At 50.0% G+C, this 20,740-nt stretch overlaps 1 protein-coding gene across 21 annotated transcripts in view; it reads right to left on the bottom strand.

The window, feature by feature from the left end:
* The window catches only part of LOC139361648 (disco-interacting protein 2 homolog C-like), a 217,552-nt gene that overhangs the window by 98,771 nt on the left and 98,041 nt on the right, over window positions 1-20,740 (bottom strand). For 4 of the 21 annotated variants that reach the window (XM_071090345.1, XM_071090359.1, XM_071090363.1 and 1 more), the window contains exon 1: window positions 13,175-18,225. The exons of 13 other annotated variants lie outside the window; for them this stretch is intronic. The gene's annotated coding sequence lies outside the window, so the exon portion shown is untranslated. 4 more of the 21 variants (XM_071090347.1, XM_071090364.1, XM_071090366.1 and 1 more) reach the window with 2 other exon arrangements.

Raw genomic sequence — 20,740 nt, 5'->3', positions numbered from 1 at the left:
GAAGAAACCATTTTCCAAAATAAGCAGCAGCGTGGCAACAGTTTGTGGTGCTGTGAAAACACCTAACATCTCTGCACCTCAGACAGCAGGGTTCTCATGCCTGCATCTGCGTTCAGTGGGCTGTAGAACCGTGACTGAAGTTTATGAAGAAAGTCCAACCCCATACTGATATACAATTAGGAAGCGGTATTTTCACTGTGTTTTCAGATCACTTTAGTTATTCTCTGCTGCCAAATGTAACAAGTGGCACTTCCGTACAGGCTGTCTGCAACACAGTCTGTGCTCTGCTCGTTGGACCTTTCTGCCCCAATTCCTTCTAAGTCAACTGGTCCGTCTTGCACTTGAATGGCTTTTACCAGCACACGATTTTGTAATCACACATTGGTTAGATAACACTAATTCAGAGTTATGAGCAGCTTCCACATTTCGTTATATGTAAAAAACCAAACCAAACCAAACCAAACCAAACCAAACCAAACCGCATCAATATCATTAATCACATGAGAAAGTGGTAGACACAAGATTTTTATATTTTAATATTCGCTGGAAAGCTCAAATGTCTATCATTGGGAATAATGTAAGGTACTTTCCTTGAGATGAAAGTCATTTTGTTCATTTTTCAGGCCACACCTGCAAATACCTCCATCTGAAGTGGCATCTTTTGTAAGTCATTCTTTATATAAAGGCGGCCGTTAGTGGAAGAAGTGGTTCTGCAGGTTCATAGTTCAGAGGCACCAGTGCTCTCCCAAGAGATAACCATAAAATCCGCAGAAGACGCACCTGTGCACACTTCCTGTTTCTCACTCAGAACATTCCAGAAGGAACCCTGAATCCCAATGCCACAGCGGGACTGAAGTTTGCTCTCACCCACACAATACACCCAGGGAGATCCCCCAGCCCCCACCCCGAGGCCCCAGCCTTGGTCCTCTGTCTGGTCTAGGAGGGCTCCTGCAGCTCCAGCCTAACAGGGAACAGAAGGCACCCACATGTCAGAAAGCCCTTCCAAGGCCTGGCGAGCACTTCTGTTTATGTGCCAGTCAAGTGCGTTTGACAATTCTACAGCCAGCTGTATGGCAGGCAGCGAGGTATCCAGCAAATACTCAGGGCTCACGTTACTGAGGAAGGAAGGTGCACAGCGAGGTACCCAGCAAGTACTCAAGGCTCACGTTATGGAGGAGGAAGCCAGGCAGATAGTGAGGTACCCAGCAGGGTTCACGTTACCGAATAGGAAAGGAGGGTGGAGACAAGCGGGCTGGAACAGTCTGTCATAACCTTTAGCATTTACAAGGCTCGCTGAAGATTATCTGATTTGATCTTAACAGCTCACAAGATAGGCAGAGGCATGACTGTTTTCACTTCATAAAAAGAGATCCCGGGAACTGATGATGACCACGTGCTCTTCCCATAGGCTCCCAGAAATCATCCTCAGATCATCTCTCAGTTGTATACATGTGGTAATATCTCAGTCACGTCCCCTCTCTGCAGGGGAATTTTACTGCCGCCCTGCTGTTCCTTCGCACCCCTGCCCTCTCCTGCATTTCAGCCATGCCCACCATCCATGGGGAGTCTGTACCACCCCACCCCCGCTGCTGCTGATGGCTTGGGTCACCCTTATCTTTCATTTCCACCTACAGGGACCTGTTCTTCCTTCAAATGCAGCTCAAACTCACTCGTTGTGTGAAGCCTTTTCCAGCCATCACAACCGTCATGTGTAAAATCAGTGTGTGGAATGCTTCATTTAGGAGGTGCTTATGTTGCCTCATTGGCTGTGAGCAGGGCCCAATTCTGAGCAAACCCGGTGGTCCCCTCTCCCCATCTCTGCTCCAGTGCACTTAAAACAAGGATTCCTAGAAGCACCTTTTTTGTCCAATTCACGCATGAGTCTGCCCCACACCCTGCAGAAAAGCCCTGGTGGTCGGCGGTCAGGGCTCGGGACCTCGAGGTGGGTAAGGAGAGCTTAGTGCCCTCTCTGGACTTGTCGCTCAGAGACCCGCGGCTGGAAGGGAAGAAACTTGCATCCTGTGAAACATCCAGGCCCTGAGACCCACTCAGGAGTGGAAAACGGGGAAGGAGCCTTGAACAGACCCACGGGAGGGTAGACAGCAGGAGTCACAGAGGCTACCAGGGAGAGAGGGAGGCAGGCAGTGAGGCCAGAGGTGATGTGGCCGGGAGGGAGTTGATGTGACCAGAGGTGACGTGGTGGGGGGATGACACGGCGTGGTGGGGGGAGGAGATGTGGCCAGGGGCAACGTGGCCAGAGAAGGAGACACGGCTGGAAGGAAGTGACAAGAGGGGTCTCCAGGCCTCAGACTGTGCCTCAATTATGGATGACATTTCAATTAAGATGTTGTATCTAACTTTAACGAAAAGTAGCAATTTAGAACCATTGTGTACATTTAAAGCACGGTACAAATAGAGCCCGTTTTCCAAACCAAAGAACAGTGCATTGAAGGAAAAAGTAATAGCTCACCGAAAACAAAACAAAACAAAACAAAACAAACAAAAAAACTAATTAAAGAAAAAATTCATTTAAGATCAGAAATAAAGAGATCCTACAGCTCTTCTAGTCCAATCCCCACCCTAACGTGAATGGGGGGGAAAAAGGAAGTAGATTCTAGTCAGTCAGAATTAAAGGCAAAACCGATCCACTTTACTTTCTACTTGACAGAAAACAAGAAGCTCATCAAGGAATCCCTACAAACAATAGCTTTAGTAGTTCTCAAAATGCAAAATTCACCTACAAATTAAACCAACTGCTAAGTGTGTATAGAGTAATTTCTTTCATTATTGCCTTCCTCATCCCCAGGGGCTTTTTTAGACCTTGTTTCCCCCTAATTGCCTCCAACACCAAGGAAATTTAAACCCCACAAGTAAACCGTGTCTCCATTCATTCACAGCGTCCTTTGGAGCAGGCAGTCCCTTGCTCTAAGACGTTCTTGTCACCTAAGCACCAAGCACAGCCTGAGAACGCACAACACGCACTCACACAAACTCAGACAGACAACAGGTGAGATATGGCACGTGAGGAGGAAGACAAGATAAATGAGCTTCACCGTCGACCCAGATCCGACAAGAAGTGACACACGCAGCCTGTTCGGGTACAGGTGATTCCTAGAAAACAGCCAAGGGCAGAATTTGGAGAAGCAGCACCGCAGGCCAGGAAGGTCTGGGGGCTTTAGAAGGGAGGGGCGCCCCGACCAGGTACTGGGGGATTCAGAAGGGAGGGGCTCCCCGACCATGTGCTGGGGGATTCAGAAGGGAGGGGTGCCCCGACCAGGTGCTGGGGCTTCAGAGGGGATTGGTGCCCCGATCACTTCCGGGGGGGTTCAGAGGGGAGGGGTACCCTGACCACGTGCTGGGACTTCAGACGAGAAGGCACCCCGACCGGTTCCTGGGGATGGCAGGACAAGCCCAGGGTTCCGTCGTCACTTTTCACTCCCTACTCCCGAATCTCGCCCTGAAGTTGCAGCCAGTCCAGGTATTCATTTACCCATAAAATTAAGTATCTGTGAGTAACACAAGTCACTAATCCACACAGATCTGAGTCCACAAATACCTCCCAGAGACGCCACCATCCCTTCTGGTAGAGGACCCAGCGGCCCACGCTGCTAGGAAGGGAGACTGTCTCCAGCCTGACGCTGCAGAGTCCTCAACACAAAGTCTACCTTCTGGAACCATGCCGTCTCCTACAGAGGCAACTAGGGGCATGTAGGGTTTTTTAAAATCTTTTTTTTTTCTTAAGACAGAGTCTCCCTCTGTCACCCAGGCTGGAGTGCAGTGGCTCGATCTCGGCTTGCTGCAACCTCTGCCTCTCGAGTTCAAGTGATTCTTCTGCCTCGGCCTCCCGAGTAGCTGGGATTAAAGGCGCCTGTCACCACGCCCAACTCATTTTTTATATTTTTAAGTACAGATGGGATTTCACCTTGTTGGTCAGGCTGGTCTTGAACACCTGAATTCACATGATCCACCCGCCTCGACCTCCCAAACTGCTGGGAACACACGCATGAGCCACGGTGCCCGGCCCATATAGCTATTTAAATTTGACTAAAATTAAATAAAATTAGAAGTTCTCATTTACACTTCAAGCATTCAGTTACCCCCAGGCGGCCACTGACCAGCGGCTGGTAGAGATGTCACACTCCACACTGTAGAAGGATCTAGGGACGAAATGGCTCTAAGATCATCTCAGAATCTTTATGTTGAAGCTACTGAAGTTTTACTCTGATTATTATAGACATCAGCATTTTCCCACTTTAAAATGTCAGAGCTATTGCAATGATCAGCTCTGTGGCTTCCCAGCAGCTCTTCTCTTCCTGGACAGAGAACTGTAGAGCATCTGCACTCTGCCTCCACACTAAGGGATAGTAGAAGCCTCCGTATAAAATCAGGGGGAGAAAAAAAATGAATCCCTAGTCCGCCTCTCCCCCTATGATTTTGTGAAACTCCTCTTAGTATGCACAATAACTGCCAGAGTTGCAATAAAGAAGCATCCCTTGACCAGGAAGCAGCAGGGAAGCAAGAGGAGGGAGATGCAAAGACCCTCCATTCCCTCTGGGACCCCAGGCCCAGCCAGGACTGAGAAGGGCCGCACAGCCCGGCAGACCCGCACACCTGATGCGAACCATACACACGGCTTCCCTGGGCCTCGGTCCCCTGCTCTGCCCTCACTGGCCACTGTGGCTCTGGGTAGAGGCAGCTCCCTGAGCCCCAACACCCACAGCCAGTCCCCTCCTTGCAGGTCTCAGCTGTGCTCTCACTGCCTCCCTGACGCTTCTCATCATCCGCGTACCGTGTCCACTCTACCCCACAGCCCTTGCTACCGCCCACCCCACCACGGAGCCTAGCACACAGCAGGTGCCCGAGACGCCCCAGTGGGCGGGCATGCCAGGGTAGGGCTTGGAGTTCCAAGGGCCATGTCCCGCATACCACCACAAGTGCCGCGGAGGCTGTGGAAGGGGTCCAGGTTTCAGGCCTCTACTCAGCTTCTCCCGGTCCCCGAGGCCAAGAACCTAGCAAGGGAGCGCAGCGGGAAGCAGGGTCCCAAACCCACTTCCTACTCCTCAAGTGGAAGGGGACCTCGGGGCACAACCCCACGAGCACCTTTCCTCCTGCCAGGCTGCCTGTCACAGCACCAACACCTTCACCGCAGGGAAACCCACCTCTGTGAGGAGAAAACCAAGTACCACAGGAGCCACTTCCCCCGCAGCGTCTGCTGAGCCCAATAGCGACAGCAGCAGCCGGGTCCCCACTCAGCACACACCGACTCGGAACCCGCCACGCACACCACAACACCGAACATCTTGAAGCTCAGCTTCGACTCATCAGGGCCCTCTTCCAGGAAAGCTAGGCATGTCTATCTTCCCTGGGCTCACAGAAAGGAGCGTGACTCAGCCCCGAGTGTGAACAGAGTCAAGCTCCCACTAGCTGTACAGACAACCTCCCTTGCCCTGTCCTGGGAAGGAGCCAAGCGCAAATAGCCATCTTTTGCCCGCACAGGTTCGGAATTCAGTCAGTTCTCTCAATGGAGTTGTGACAGGTCAACTCCAGGCTCCTCAGTGCTCTGGGGTTCACCTCGGGCCACTGCACCTTTGAAACGTGGCTGTGGATTCCTCTAGGGTGCACAGTGTCACGGCCATTTCATTCAGATACTGCAGGCCCCTGCCGTGGAGTCAGTACCCAGGACACCCCTGCCGGCATCCTCCGAGATGCTGCTGCAGCTGCTGTGATCTGAGAACAGCCATGCACAGGCATCAAAGGGAGGGCTTCTCAAATCTTTTCCAGGAGCAGTGGCTACAGCTTTGGAAGACGTTGCATTGAATCCTGGGTGATCCTGGCTTGGTCTGCAATCTAAACCTAGTTGCTGGGGAGACACACTCTGTTGTAATTGACAGAGGCTGTTGGTGGCAGCTCTACCAAGACCAAGAATGGCAACTAATCTGAGATTTACTATCCATACTTTCTATTTGATGTTTAAAAGGAAAGCATCGTGAAGTTCCAGTAGCAAGGAATTTTCTATAATCTATCACACATCAAGATATAGCAGAAATGTAGCTAAAATGTTCATAGGATCTATGCAGAGGAAGAGACGGGTCTATTTCAGGAAAAGTGCTTGCCGGCTTTTAAGAAACATAGTGAAATCCCTGCCAAGTAAAAGATTGTTTATACTTTTGCTTTGGAAATGGAGGGAAAGTTCTTTCTTATTATTTGAATACATTAACTGTATTTAAGTGTTCTGGTAGATTAAGTATTAAACATTCAAAAGGAAGTAATTCTGTTCAGTCTATTTCATTCTTTAAATGTAGCTTTCAAAAACCGACAAATACCTGGCCGGGTGTGGTGGCTCATGCCTGTAATCCCAGCACTTTGGCAGGCCGAGGCGGGTGGATCACAAGGTCAGGAGATCGAGACCATCCTGGCTAAAACGGTGAAGCCTCGTCTCTACTAAAAACGCAAAAACCTAGCCTGGTGTGGTGGCAGACACCTGTGGTCCCAGCTACTCGAGAGGGTGAGGCAGGAGAATGGCGTGACCTGGGAGGCGGAGCTTGCACTGAGCCGAGATCACACCACTGTACTCCAGCCTGGGCAACAGAGCAAGACTCCGTCTCGAAAAAGAAAAACAAAAAGTGGCAAACACCCCATTGTCTGCCCTGGCTCTGGCCATCTCCACGGAGTGGACAGAGCTTGGGAAAAGCTCACTGTGGAGGCCCAGAAGGCCGGGCCTGGCCTTTGCTCAGCAGATGAGCAAGAGGGTCACAGCCACCCTAGGGAAGAAGCCCATATTTGCTATGTTACTGATGATATCCACATAAATTTCTATTTTGCCTCTCACACAGAACTGGGATCTATGTTTGAGCAAGCAGCTCGTGCCAACAGTCCCTCCATGCCATCATTTCCCTGACCTCCCACAGAAGAGCCAGGCCAGGCAGCGTCCCCACACGGGGACTGGGTCCCAAGAAGATCCTGGTCCTGCCCCTCTTCTCTCTCATCCCTGCAGCACCCTGGCTTGCTGTGGAAGCCCAGCAGTGCTGGCTAAACCCACGTTCACCTGGGGCATTCAGGAGAAGCCTCTGTGCAGAAATCAATTGGGAAGTAGGATTGTGTGTGCTGGCAGGTCACTCGAATGGATTTGCAGAACTCAGTTTTCAACACAGGTGCCGCCACCAAGTCCCTGAAAGACCTTTGTGGGCCTAGAGCCACAGAGCCATTTGAGGCACTCTCACAATCTCTAACAACCCTGCACAGAGGCCCTGTTTATCCAAAGGACCATAAAATTTTCCATGTAAACAAAGTTTGACATAATGAATTAAAAGTGAAGTCACCACTTCTATTTTCCATTAATCCATTCATTCAAACAAGTATCTCTTGAGCGTGTTCATCAAATACTGTGGAATTAGGATTTAGTCCATGCCTTCAAGAAATATACAGCACAGAAGAAAAGGTATAGCTTGTAACTAACAGTGGTGAATAGGGAAGAAATACACATCGCAGAAGGAAAAGTATAGCTTTTAACTGTAACAGTGGTGAACAGGCAAGAAATAAACATCATAGAAGGAAAGGTAGAGCTTATAACTAACATCATAGAAGGAAAGGTAGAGCTTGTAACTAACATCATAGAAGGAAAGGTGTAGCTTATAACTAACAGTGGCGAACAGGACAGAATCTCATAGGCTCGTCAGGAGCCACCGAGGAGGAAGCCATGGTTCACATCCACCTGCAGTAGATAAATGTTTCCCGGATAAAGTAACTTTTCTACAGCGATATCTGCTCCTTATTGTTTAATCCTCCTCGATAGGGTATTAAATTACCACTTTATGTGCTGCTTATATAAAATACATCATTGTCAGGGGAGGTTATAAAATAATACTTCACACAAGCCTGGGCTGTGAATGGTGCGAGGCAATGGGACGATGTGTTCCCGTGTTCTCGAGACGCAGAAGGGGCAAGACCCTGCTTTCCTTCTCCTCCCCACCGCCCTGTTCCCAGATGAGGGGCGGAGGCAAGGCCGCCGGGCAGTCCTAGAGCTGGCTCCAGGGCCACGACACCACGCCCAGACGCTCTGCGCCCCATGCAAGAAACACAGACTGTGGGGCAATCACCAATTTACCTAGCAGTGGGGAGAGTCCTTCATCAAAAGCCTGTGCTTCCAGGAGCCAGGACAAAGCAGGAGGCCCTAGGAAAACAGTTCCGGGTGCTCCTGAAACCTGGGCAGAGTCACAGTCTGGCAGGAAGCACCAGTGATGCAGGTGTGCCCAAGACTGGGAGGATGGCCAGATGCCTGGAGACCAGACCGGCCTGCAGGAGATGACCACCTCTCTCTGGCTCATTAGAGACAGACAGTCTGGGCTTCACTTTTGTATGTGGAGTCTCACAGTACAGAAATGTCACAAAGAGATTAGACTTCGTATACCCCATTTTTTTAAATTTAAAAAACACAATTATTTCAACTAATTCTAAATCCAGCAAAGAAAAATAAATAAGTATATAAATGCATGCCTCCAAAATGTAAACCACAATCTCTTTACCCATAGGAGACCCAAAATTTAGTGTACTTTTTCTTCAGTATGATCTCATTTTTTTTTAAGCCATTACTGAGGTGTCTCCTCACTGCCCCATGAGGAGGTTCATGGGCTCTTCAGGGCTCTTTGCTGTTTCATCATTTTTTAGATTTAAGGGCAGGATCATTTTCCCACACTTGCTTGCTTCCCTGATCACCAATTTTTCACAAGGACATCATTGTGCCTCAGAAAACCTAGTAACTGAACTTCATTAAAAGTGAAAACGATAGGGACATGTTGGCTGCTATGACAGCATCCTCAGTCACCGAATCTCCCTGGGGGACCCGACACACCCCCAATCTCCTTGGAACCCCAGCATGCAGGTATCGCTGCGGCTGACAGGACTGACCCACCCTGGGGGAGGCATAAAAGCAAAGGGAAGAGAAGGCAGGTGACTCATTTAGGAAACTCAGATGATCCTCTCGAGTCACATTTCTCAGGGTGTCAGGGTACCAGCTACATGTAGGGAACCTCCTTGGCCTGGCAGGTGGCAGACTCCTGGGACCCTCCTCAGACATGTTAATCAGAGAATCTAAAGACGGGCAAACTCTGAAAAGTATCTGTAAAGGAAGGACTTAGCTCTGCTGTGAGCCCACTACACGTGGGGTCACGCAGGATGCCGCTCCCAGCGTCCAGTCTCCATTTCACCCTCCTGGGAGGAACACCCGTCAAGTCACAGAGCACGGTCTTCAGCGAACACCTTCCTGCGCGACCTCCACTGTCTCCCAGCCCTGCAGGAGTAGCCGCCGAGTAGGGGAAACAAGTCTTTGCTCCTGACCCGGCCACCTTGACGCTGGGCATAAGACCAGCACTGCTACGTCTCTGGGGAAAGGAGCGGCCCTGGGCAGGAATGCACTTGGCAGCCCCAGGGAGGGACCAGGTGTGGAGGACCAGGCCTCTGCCCGCAGACACGTCAGCACAGCATCCTGGAGCAGAACCTCCAGCCCAGCTGAGCCTACAGATGGCTGCAGCCCTGGACAGCATCTTCACGGTGACCCGGGGGACTGGGCCAGAGCCGCTCAGCAAGGCTGCCCTGAATTTGCAACCTGAAGAAGCTGTACAGTCGTACGTGTACTTTGCCTTAAGCCCCTAGTTTTGTGGTCACTTGTCACACAGCGACAGACAGTGGATGTGCACGGACTCCCAGGCCACGATGGCCTCTGCCGGCCTCACCCGGGCTGTCTCATCTGTTCCCGTGACATCACGTTTCTCAGAGCCAAAGGCTGCCAGGATCCCCTCTTTTCTTCACGACGTCGTTACAAGCTCACGATACAAACTGAAAAAAAACAATCTGTAAAATACAACGTATGACGCAATACAAGGGGAATGCCCAGGCACACACACACGCGAAACAGGCACAAGTGTGAAACAGGCACATGCACAAACAGGTGTGCATGCGTGAAACAGGTGCACGCGTGAAGGTGTACACTCGTCAAACAGGTGTACATACACACATGAAAGCACCCGACATGAAGGGCTGTCTTTGGGAGCCTAGTTTTTAGACATCTCCCTCACCCTTTTACATCTGCACGATCACAAACACAGCACACCACAGTACTGAGGGGAAGCCCCAGCTTCTCATGGGGGCACATGAGGCTTTTTATTTATGCCACAGGTTGCATCACTACATTCTAGAACTGCAAGGCCCCCCACTGCCAGGACTGGGTCAGGTCCACCCTGTGCTCCAAGGACCAGGCCGCCTGCCAGCCCACACGGACCTGCCCCTCGGATGGTGCGGCTGCTTCTAAAACAGAGGCTCAGGCCCACCCAGAGACCTGCAGTACCTGTTATTAAATCAAGACTTGGCTGTGGGTAAACGTGAAGATTTTTTTATTAAACATGACTCTGCAACATTCAAAGGACCATAACTGAATGCTCCTTTCGCAGCCACGGCGTGTCCAGACACTCATAGAGAAGGCCAGGGCGTGGGAACCCACGGAGCCCCGACAAGGCAGACTTGGAGCTGTGTGGCGCAGTTAGCACCCTTTTTATGCTGATACTTGCCTTTCATATTCAGATTAAAATAAAAAATACGCAAAAGTAGTTCACATTCTATTTCAATTCTCTATTTTTGTAGTAACTGGGCCCCTTTCCCTCTGGTTTCCCAGCCCAGTGATAAATAGGCCCAGCTGGGATTTGTCAAAGTCTGGACCTCTGTTGTAGAGTAAGTGAGGGGGGTAGGGAGGGGAGCAGGAGTGGAAAGGAGGAGTGGGGGATAGGGAGGGACAGAGGGAAGGAGAGAGAGAAACCGCCGAAGGCTGGAGGTAGGAGGGTTGCTCCCTGGCAGCCTCATGCTCCCCGTTCCAAGGTAACTGAGCTGGCATCACGCATGCGGTGCCATCATATGACTTGGCTGACACACGCCAGAATTACAACAAAATGCTTCAGAAGACTAAGCACCAGCACCTTCAGATTAGGGTAGAGTCCCGGTTTCACGCTTGCCTTGTGTGACATTCTATAAATTGTAAAGATAACGCATTTTCTTACCAGCCATGCTGTTCCCCAAATACTAACTATAATAAAGACCAGACAGCATCTGAGTACTGAGCGTGTGTCAAGCCCCGTGAGGAAGGCATCATTTACTTTGCTAGAGAAAGAAACAGGCTCTGAGAGAAACTTCCTGAGGCCAGGCAGTTGTCTCCAAACCCACCCCGCGCCTCCTGACCCTGAACGTGGAGGACCCAAGTCATTTACGTGAATAATTTACCTACATGCATGTGAGATTGAGATTCAGCCCCCAGATCTAATCATCTCTATGCAGGAATGTGTCAGGAAGGTATACAATTCTATGAGTTCGAGCTGGGGGAACAAAGGCAGGCACCCTCGACACACATGTGGTGCGGAGGTACGCGCCCCGCACAGGGGCGGACAGGAGCAGGTCCAGCCCTGCCCAGTCACACGCCCACCCTGCCATGCCAGTGCAGGGGCCGCCACCGCGTCTCGGGGAAAAGCAGCTTCTCCTGCACAGGAATCTACCCTTCAAAGTGTGTTGCTGAGAAGGTTTGGACCAACATCTCAGAAATCAGACACCGTGTAACACGCTTATCTATACAGGCTGCCTATGTCAGGGAATCACCAATAATTCCCATCTCGCCATCAATTATTTCTGGTAAATACTGATTATTCTAAGTTAACTGAGGCAACACAAGAACAATATAATGGAAATGTCAGAGTCAATCAGCTCCACCTGCTGAAGAGCTGGGACTAATGATGAAACCTAAGGAATCCTGGAGAACGCAGCAGGACCCCACACGCCGCGGACCACCCCAGCCTCCTTCCACAGGAGAGTTAGTCGTGGGGCAAAGGAACAGCTTTCAAGGAATCTCAGAGGTTCTCAAGGTCTTGAAAGTTGAACGGGAATTAAATATTTGCATCTGAGTCACACGAGCACATTAAAAGTAAAATTTCCTCTTTCCACTAGAATTATGAGCTTGCGGCGGCGACACTGGCTGTATCTCATGCTCGTGAGATGTTTGGGGGCAGCCGTGCGTCTCTGGTGAATCATTTATAATCATGAAAGAAGTGCTTGGGCCCTCGATCCAGGACCACAGACCCCACCAACAAGGGTCTAAACAGGACAAGCCTCGGCCTGGAGAGGCTGGTGTCCGTGGGAGCTGGGAGGAGCACCAGGAAAACTCAGGGGCAAGCCCCACGCAAGCTCGGCATGTCCTACCCCATGCAGTCAGCATCAGCCACAGGGATCTTTTGTTCTTTTTTGTTCAGGAAGGAACATATTTAAAAGCCCGGGGCCCAGGGCCTGGACTCCTCAAAGCTCTCCACAGAGCCGGGTTAATTGGCACCTTCCCTCATGTTCAAGTCAACTATATATGGCTGCTGAGGGCATCTCAGAGCAGGTGCAACACTGAGCTTTCTTGCTGTCTGGGGAAAGCAGGAATTCCAGGCCTCTGCCTTAATACCTCCCCAGAGGCTCTGGCCCAGGTGAGCTCAACTTCTCCCAGGTAAGGAGCACAGACCAGCTTCCCCCATGCCCCTCAGGTCACACAGGAGCGGTGCAGACCCTTGCAACTTGGCACGAGCCCTCGCAACCCACCCTAGAGGCAGCAGCCCAGCCCTGTGGCCCCGGCCTGGCAGGAGGCAGCTGCTGGGGCCCCTGCTCAGGGTTCAGCACAGCGAGGTCCAGCCACAGCAGGGGAGACATCCACCACCTGGCCATTCATCTTTAACCTAAAACAGACACAGGAATGCGGCAAAGGGGTCCTTCCCCTGACAAACCCATCCTTCCTATTCTCATCTCTCCCTCCTTCCCCAGTACTGCACCCAAGGCCACCCAGCACTGTGCCCAAGGCCTGACTCCCAGTTCACAGGGAATCCAAGACAATTATGATTTTGAGAAACTGGGAGCTACATAGAAAATGAGTCGGTAAAGCCATTGTCCACTGATCCTCCACTCCACACAGCGGAGAACCGTCCTCAGGATAAAACCCACGGGGCGGGGAAGACGCGATCAAGGCGGGCAGGACCGCGGAGCCACAAACCTGGTGGTTCAGGGAACAACGCCACGTGAACACAAACCTAAAGTGCTCCACAGCTGGAAGACAAAACACAGGAGACAGAAACGCTGACCGTTTAAAAGAAAAAGAAAAAGAAAAAAGCCTCACTCTTAAGAGTCCATCAAGATTTAAGTTCTCAAGTCACAATGTATCAGCACAGACTTCTCATAATGCCTGAAACTTGGCGCAGTAAACACGTGAATCAGTTCTCCCAAGTCCATCGTTTTCTTTGATGAGTCTCTTGAGTCTCAGGCTGGTTTCAAAGTAAGCCCTTCTCTGTTTGTTGATGATTTAATAATTAACATACATGAAAACACATTGACTTCCAACTTAATCTGCTAACAAAATATTAATTACCACACTGGCTGTCATCCACAGAAAAAAACACAATCACCTTCTGGTTGTAAAAACATTAGAATTCGAAGCCACTTTGGCCATCTGAACAGCACCGGCTTTTGACAAGGGCATTCCAAAGCTAATCTGAAAAACTAGTCCAGGCCATGATCGCTGGGGGGTCGGACTTGCCTCATCACCCTACCTCCCTTCTGGAATTAGACAGAACTTAGACGTTTAGTCTGATGGGAAACATTTACAATCTATTCTCTCCGAAGCTACCTGGAGGATTTCCTCCACATGACACAGCCTTGGTCTCCACAACCCCTTATCTGACAACTCTCTTAACCAACTGTCAATCAGGAAATTTTCAAATCTACCTATGACCTGGACACCCCTGCTTCCAGTTGTCCCACCTTTCCAGACCAAACCCATGTACATCTTACATTTATTTGATCGATTGTCTCATGTCTCCCTAAAAGCTATAAAACCAGGCTGGGCTCTGACCACCTCGGGAATACGTTCGTAGGATCTCCTGAGGGTAATATCAAGGGCCATGGTAACTCATTTGGCTCAGAATAAATCTCCAAATGCTTCACAGAGTTTGACTCTTTACTGACATGGTACCTTTCATGGGTATTCATCTGGGGGACTCACAATCAACCAGAGGCAGCAGTTGCCCACTGTGCAAAAGTCTCTGCAGGACTGAGCCTCTGGCACGGGGACTCCAACCCCTGAAGCAGCAGCTCTCCCACGTCCCACGGCCTGATAGACCTGCACCTCCAGGGCTTCTCATTTCAGAGTCTCAGCAACAAATCTACCAAACGTGATCAACATCACAGAATATTCCTCGAGGCTTTTGGCTGTTGTTTCTCCCCAAGTTTACTCTAGAACCAGAATGGCAACACTCGGAACAGGATGGTTCTCAGTCACTGACCCTCCTGGTAAATACACTGTCTCCAAGGCCCTTTCCCGCCAGTCACAGCTTCCTTCATGTCAGGCTCGAAGGCCACCTCCCCAAGAAGGAAACCTCTTCAATCCAGCAACCACAGCTCCTGTGCCCATCTAGAGCTTGTCTGCCAGGAAGGGAAGACTCCTCATTCCAGAGACAGCAGGTGCCACAAACTCAGGGTTGTAGCCACTGCGAAGGCAAACACTCATGAAATTAATAGACTTTTTCCTCCTTGGATACTGACGTTTTCTCTTCTGGAGGTCAGCCAAGGCCATCTGCACGAGTCACGAGCGTGATGGCTCCAGCCCCTCCTTCGGTGTCAGCAGTGTGACTCCGCTCTGAGACCCCCTGCACCAGCCGGGCCATGCACCTGTTCCCACGACTGCTGTCAGCAGACTACAGTAATTCTAAAATAATCAGCAAACTGAGGTTCCGAAGGATGCATTTTAAAGAAAAATGTGTAAGTTTTACTGCATGAAATCAGCTACATCTTTTGCTACTCCAGAGGCTTTTTGTTTTGCTTTCCTCAAGGTTCTCTACAATGATCCCGACAGTCAAGCTTCCCAGTTACAGGCAGAGGGTTGGGCAGGCCGCGTCTGCTGTGTAACACACACAGAGGATCCACATCATAGGATTTTCCCTGTTCACCAACATCATCAGGACAAACACTAAGCAATAATAATCTCCCTGTCTGGAAAACTGAGCTCACTTGAGAACTAATGCAACAAATGTGTTTGACAAAGTTGCAGGTGGACATTTTAGTGAATAAATCACTATTTCAAGGAGGATAAAGGCTCACTATTCAAAGGCATGTTTTTGTCAAGTTTTGTAATTTCAGCTTCATGCATTTAAATCATGAAGTGAGGCTTGTACCTGATACATTACAGAATCTCGACAAAATAGACAAAATTCCAATTCTGTACACATTCTCTCTCATTCTTTTCCATATGCATACGGATGGTGGTAATTTAAGTTGGCATTCCAACAGGATTTCTAAATTAAACTGTCTTCTACTTTAAACACGACGTGTTAAACATTACACATTCCATTGTTCAACATTTATAGCAGGGTCTGTATGGCCCGTTTTAAAGATTTCTTCCTCACTAAAAGCAAGCGTTTAAACAATAAATGATCTACTCTAAAATATTCTAGAGACAGAGATACATTTGGAGAGTGGACACACTTAACACAGAAATCCGCAACATCAAACAGGCACAACCGGCAGTGAGGGTGGAAGGGGCGCTATGTGAGTGCCCCTAAAAACACACACAAGCCTGGCTGCTTAAAAGGAATGAATATAGCTCAACACTCCTATGTGAACATTGATGTGTCTACTGCCTTACAGAATCCTCCTAGCTGAGCTGCAGGAAGCTTCTTTGGAACCTTTTCTCACCTGCACTGCCTACAGGTGCCCACTGGGCTCCCTGGGCATTATCGTGTCTTTGTTTAGAATATCACAGTATTAGGAGATCTGTTAAATCCCAAGTCAGAGCCTTATCATAACTCAGACACCATCCCTCAGGGCTTGTGGGCCAACTTCGGCTAATGCAGGCTGCTCCACAGTGCCCTGCAGATGGGCTTGGTACATCCACACGATTTTAAGATTTGGGGCTGCCGTTTTCTGCAGTCCCAGACGCGGACTTACATATTCATCATGACTGAAGGCAGCACGTATTTTTATGTTCCTTCTGTAACGGTAATAATCATGGCAACATTTCCCCGATCCTTAAAAAAGCCTCCTAACAGCAGTTGCATTCCACTCCCTTCCTTAAAATTAATAGAATTTACCAAACTAGGTGAAATCAGTCTTCATGAGAAAGTGAGAAATCAGTGTTCACACAATGGCATAGTAGCTGGGCATAGAGTATACGTCAACATCCCAAACTAAGCACCCATCACAGTTATTCCCAACTCGCAGGAAAGCTAGAAAAATTAGAAGGCTTAAAACATAATTATAAATGAAAATAACAAGAAACCAAAGTTTCTGAGGAGCATTTGTTAGCCAAACAAGGAAAGCCATTAACCAGTGCTGATTACATTGCATTTGATTACATTGCATTTGATTACAGCAGCCAAAGACGTGTCCAGAGGAAGAGACTTTTAAACATTAGTCTTTCAGTAAGAATGGTTGCTTAACAAGTTCAGACTACTGGGCTACACCAATCATCAATTAAAAAGCAAGGCAAACGAGTGAGAGTCATTTTCCTTAATCCTTAACGTGTCAAAAATTACCACATTGGTCAAGCTGGTCTCCAACTCCTGACCTCAGGTGATCCACCCACCCCGGCCTCCCAAAGGGCTGGGATTACAGGCATGAGCCACCATGCCTGGCTGAGAACTGTTTGACAGAGGCTGAGGGGAGGCTCCTGTCCCTTCCTGGGACATCCACATCCCACCCAGTTTCCCATACCGACTGTGACACTCGAAGCATCACAGCAAGGGCAGCTGCATCCCCACAGTTCTCTGCACTAACACCACAGCTGCGCGCGCAGCCATAGCCCTGGAGCTGCCACTCAGCCTTATCGTGCTGGCACAAGCACAGCAGAAACTAACACGACCCCAAGAGGGAGGAGTGGGGACCCAGGGGAGTGAACCAGGAGGGAGGAAAGTGGCCCAGGGGAGTAGGGAGGAGTGGGGGCTCAGGGGAGTGAAGAAGAAGGGAGGCATGGGGGCCCAGGACAGTGAACCAACAGGGAGGCGTAGGGGCCCAGGGCAGTGAACCAGGAGAGAGGCGTGGGGACACAGGAGAGTGAACCAGGAGGGAGGAGGGTGGAGTTCGGCCCAGCGAGTGAAACAGGAGGCAGGAGTTCGACCCAGGGAGTGAACCAGGAGGGAGGAGTGTGATCCAGGGAGTGAACCAGGAGGGAGGAGTGTGGTCCAAGGAGTGAACCAGGAGGGACGTGTGTGGTCCAGGGGAGTGAGCCAGGGAGGAGGAGGGAGGAATGTGGTCCGGGGAATGAACCAGGAGGGAGGAGTGCAGTCCATGGGAGTAGGGAAGAGTCTGGTCCAGGGGAGTCAACAAGGAGCCTTTGGGGGTAGCAAGTTCACACACCACAAATACCTCCCAATCCATCCGCGTGCAGGGAGGGGCCGGAAACCACGCAGGAGCTACAGCGCTTTCTCCTCACAGAAGAGGAGTAAGGATATCGAATCATGCATGAAATCAGAGCTAAAGTTCTACCACGGTGGGGAGACGCTTCACAGACCCAAATGGGTGCAAAACAAAACCAATCATACAAGATCAGTGGATGGAACGGGATCAGAAATTTAAGCCTGTAACAAGCTTTCAGAAAAAACGTCACTTGATCTGCAAGATGACTGCAGCTCTGCTTGATCATTTCTGCAAATGTCTAACTCGCGATGAGCCATCTCAGAGCCCTTCAAGAGGAGTAACAAAATCAAAACGCCACGGCATCCTCCGTATTTTAGATAGCCTGCAACAGTATGGAAATGAGCAGCGGTGCCAGAGCTTTCAAGTTTGTTTGAAGTAAATTTCAGCATGAGGGCAGCATCTTTCTGGCTGAAGCAATGAGGTAGGCTCCTGCTCACCGCATGGGAGACCAGCTTTCAGCTAAGCTGCTGTCAAGGGTCTGCAAACCACGATCCCCGACCGAGCCTTGGCCAGGGAACCAGAAGTGATTTTTACACTTTGACGTTTTCACAAAAGAAATATATGCAGAGACTTCTATGGCCCTCAAAGCATCACACGTTGCCTACTCTGCCCTTTACAGGAGCTTCTAGCTTTGCTGTCAGTTACAAAGTGTTTCTATAAAATAATGTCACTGATTCTCAAGCATGCCAGCAAAAGTCACACTTCTCAACAACCCTCAATGGAGATGCACCATCCTGTGTTTCACACAGATTTTAGATTTTTAAAAGCCAAAATAAGGGAGGTAATTCAGCTAAGTATTATAGTAACACAATTTGAGATACTTAATGATGTGTGACAACAGAATACTTGGCATTCCTGTGAGGCAATAAACTAGCTCAAACACAAAATAACAAATCAAAGCATGTTTTGGCCTCTCAAAGTGATCAGTGAAATTGGAAATAACATTCAGTTAAATGACACTAAAAAAAAAAAAAAAAAAAAAAAAAAAAAAGCACAAACAAAACCAATACTACTACACCATCACTCCTTAAATTTATTTAACTACTGCTGCCAAATAAAATGGAGAGACTTCTTACTGCAGGGTAATAATCGGCCATTGTCATCATGAAATAGACCGCTGTGCAGGCTCAGGCCCTCCAGCCCACAAAGGCAGGGGGAGGGAGGAGAAACGATGGCCAGAAACAAAGGGACAGGGCAACCATGACCTAGTCAGCAATTGTACCCTCCCACCTTTCTTCTGGACTTACAATTTTGGAGCCATCTGGGTTTACCTTCCTATGTCCATAAGTCAGCAAGTTCTCGAAGCCAGAAATCTACAATGCTTCTGGCAGCCAAGTCCTCTCGGCCTTCCCCCCATGTTTTAGGGCCTCATCAGCTCACCCCTGGACAGTATCAATGGCCCCGGAGCTCCAGTCAACCTTGCACTCCACAGACTCAAGTATGCCAGGAGCCACTCCAGGCTGCCACTGCCATGACCAAAGGCTTTCAGAGACAGTCGCCAGCACTGCACAAATCCATGTGGCTTCACCAGGCGCAAGGGGGCTCCAGCATTCCATCCAGTCTGTCGCTGCTACCATAGCTGTGAGTCTAGGATGTGTCAGGAAGGGAAGGAAGACACCATGTACATCATCTCATTTAAGCTTCAGTGTCACAAGGTGGATTTTGTCGTGCCCGTTTTATGGATCAGGAAAGTTTTAAGGAGGGCAAGCACAGGGCCCTGCTGACACAAGAGCAAGACCCGCAGAGGCCTGGGCATGACCCCCGCCCCACGCTCCCTGGGTCCTGATATCCACTCCTCCCCCGTGGGAGCCTGATCCTGGGTCTGCCTGAATTGCTACCATTCCTAAGACACGACTCACGTCTGTCCACCTCCTCCTTTATCTGTTTCCCGCAGCCCAGAGGCGTGTGTGCTCTTCCATCCAGACAGACATCACACTTCAGCTCCTGCATCTGACATCACTTCAGCCAAAAGCTTCTCTCAAACCTCCCCCACACCTGCCGGTCACACAGGTCTGCACCCATCACCTTTCTCACACGAATTCTCACATATTCCTGTGTAGCACCATCCAGCTGATGATAGTCTGAGAGGAGGAAGCTTTGTAGATAAGTCCACGTTCTACTTTGCTCCCAGCCCTCCGTCTTGCGTCTTGCATGAGGCAACCGATTAACAGCAATTTCATTTCAGCACAACATTTCCATTTGAAGAAACGCAGAGCATAGGGCTCTGGTCATAATTAAAAGCTTGTTTCATTTGTCATTTGAAATTCCATGTACTGCTGCAACAGCAGCACCCCCTCCTCGCCAGGCTCTGCCCTAAGGACATCTTTCTTCCAGCGCTCGATTCCCATCAGAACCCTGGCAGTGAGAGCCCCGCAGGTTTCCCAGCGCCTCGGGCTGCGGCTTCCACGCTGGGCCGGCACTGACAGGACCGGAATGGTGCCCCCAACAACTACAGGATTGGAAGCTGGTCGACTGCTCTGTAGAATGGAGACATGTTAGTAATCCCCGACATTTCCACTGACAGGCTGCTCAGGTAAACTGGGAAAAATCCACAAACTAGAAAGAATCCATGGGGAGGAGCACTTCTGTCTCCAACCTGGCAGCAAACGGTGGCTGTGCAGACGATCTCTTCAGGAAAACTATCGACTGTATCTCAGGTCAACAACAGCCCCGCTGAGGGCCAAAAAATCAGCTCCCCCTGGCCCTCACTTCCTAAGGGTCAGCCCTCCCAGGCCACCTCTCCTGGAAGATCAGCTCTGACGCACCCACGACGGTCAGGAACCGGCTCTGGGACACATTTCCCAGGCTCCTGCCCACCGCCCTCTCTCTTCTTCCTCCTCCATCTCCCTCTTCACTCCCATCCGCCCTCCCCCTTTCGCTTCCCTTCTCTCCTTTCCTCTCCCTCCCTCATTTCCTTTCAGCCCTCACCTTCCTCACTGCACTTCCCTATGCAACTCAGCGGACGCATTCTCAGGTCAGTAGAGTTTTCTTTCACTCTGTTTTTATTGCAATGATCATTCTTAATGAACAGAAACCTGTTTCGGACCATGTGGATGCCACCTCCTGACCAACTGCTGCCCCGCGGCTCCGTGTCCACTCAGTGACCTCACGTCGCAGGTGCCCAGCAGTATGGCTGTGACCAGGGGTAGCAACATTGGACATGAGAGAGGTATCCCAGCCAAGAGGCCCTGCAAAGCCTCCCCAGAAAACCGGAGCAAGGCCCAGGGCGGTAGGGAGAGCGCCGTGCTCACGATGTAGGCAGTTCAGCTTCCGCAAA

Source organism: Macaca nemestrina, unplaced genomic scaffold, assembly GCF_043159975.1.
Source record: "Macaca nemestrina isolate mMacNem1 unplaced genomic scaffold, mMacNem.hap1 Scaffold_82, whole genome shotgun sequence".
NCBI lineage: Eukaryota > Metazoa > Chordata > Mammalia > Primates > Cercopithecidae > Macaca > Macaca nemestrina.
Note: the sequence above shows the minus strand (reverse complement) of the source record. Positions and strands in the feature narration are given on the sequence as shown.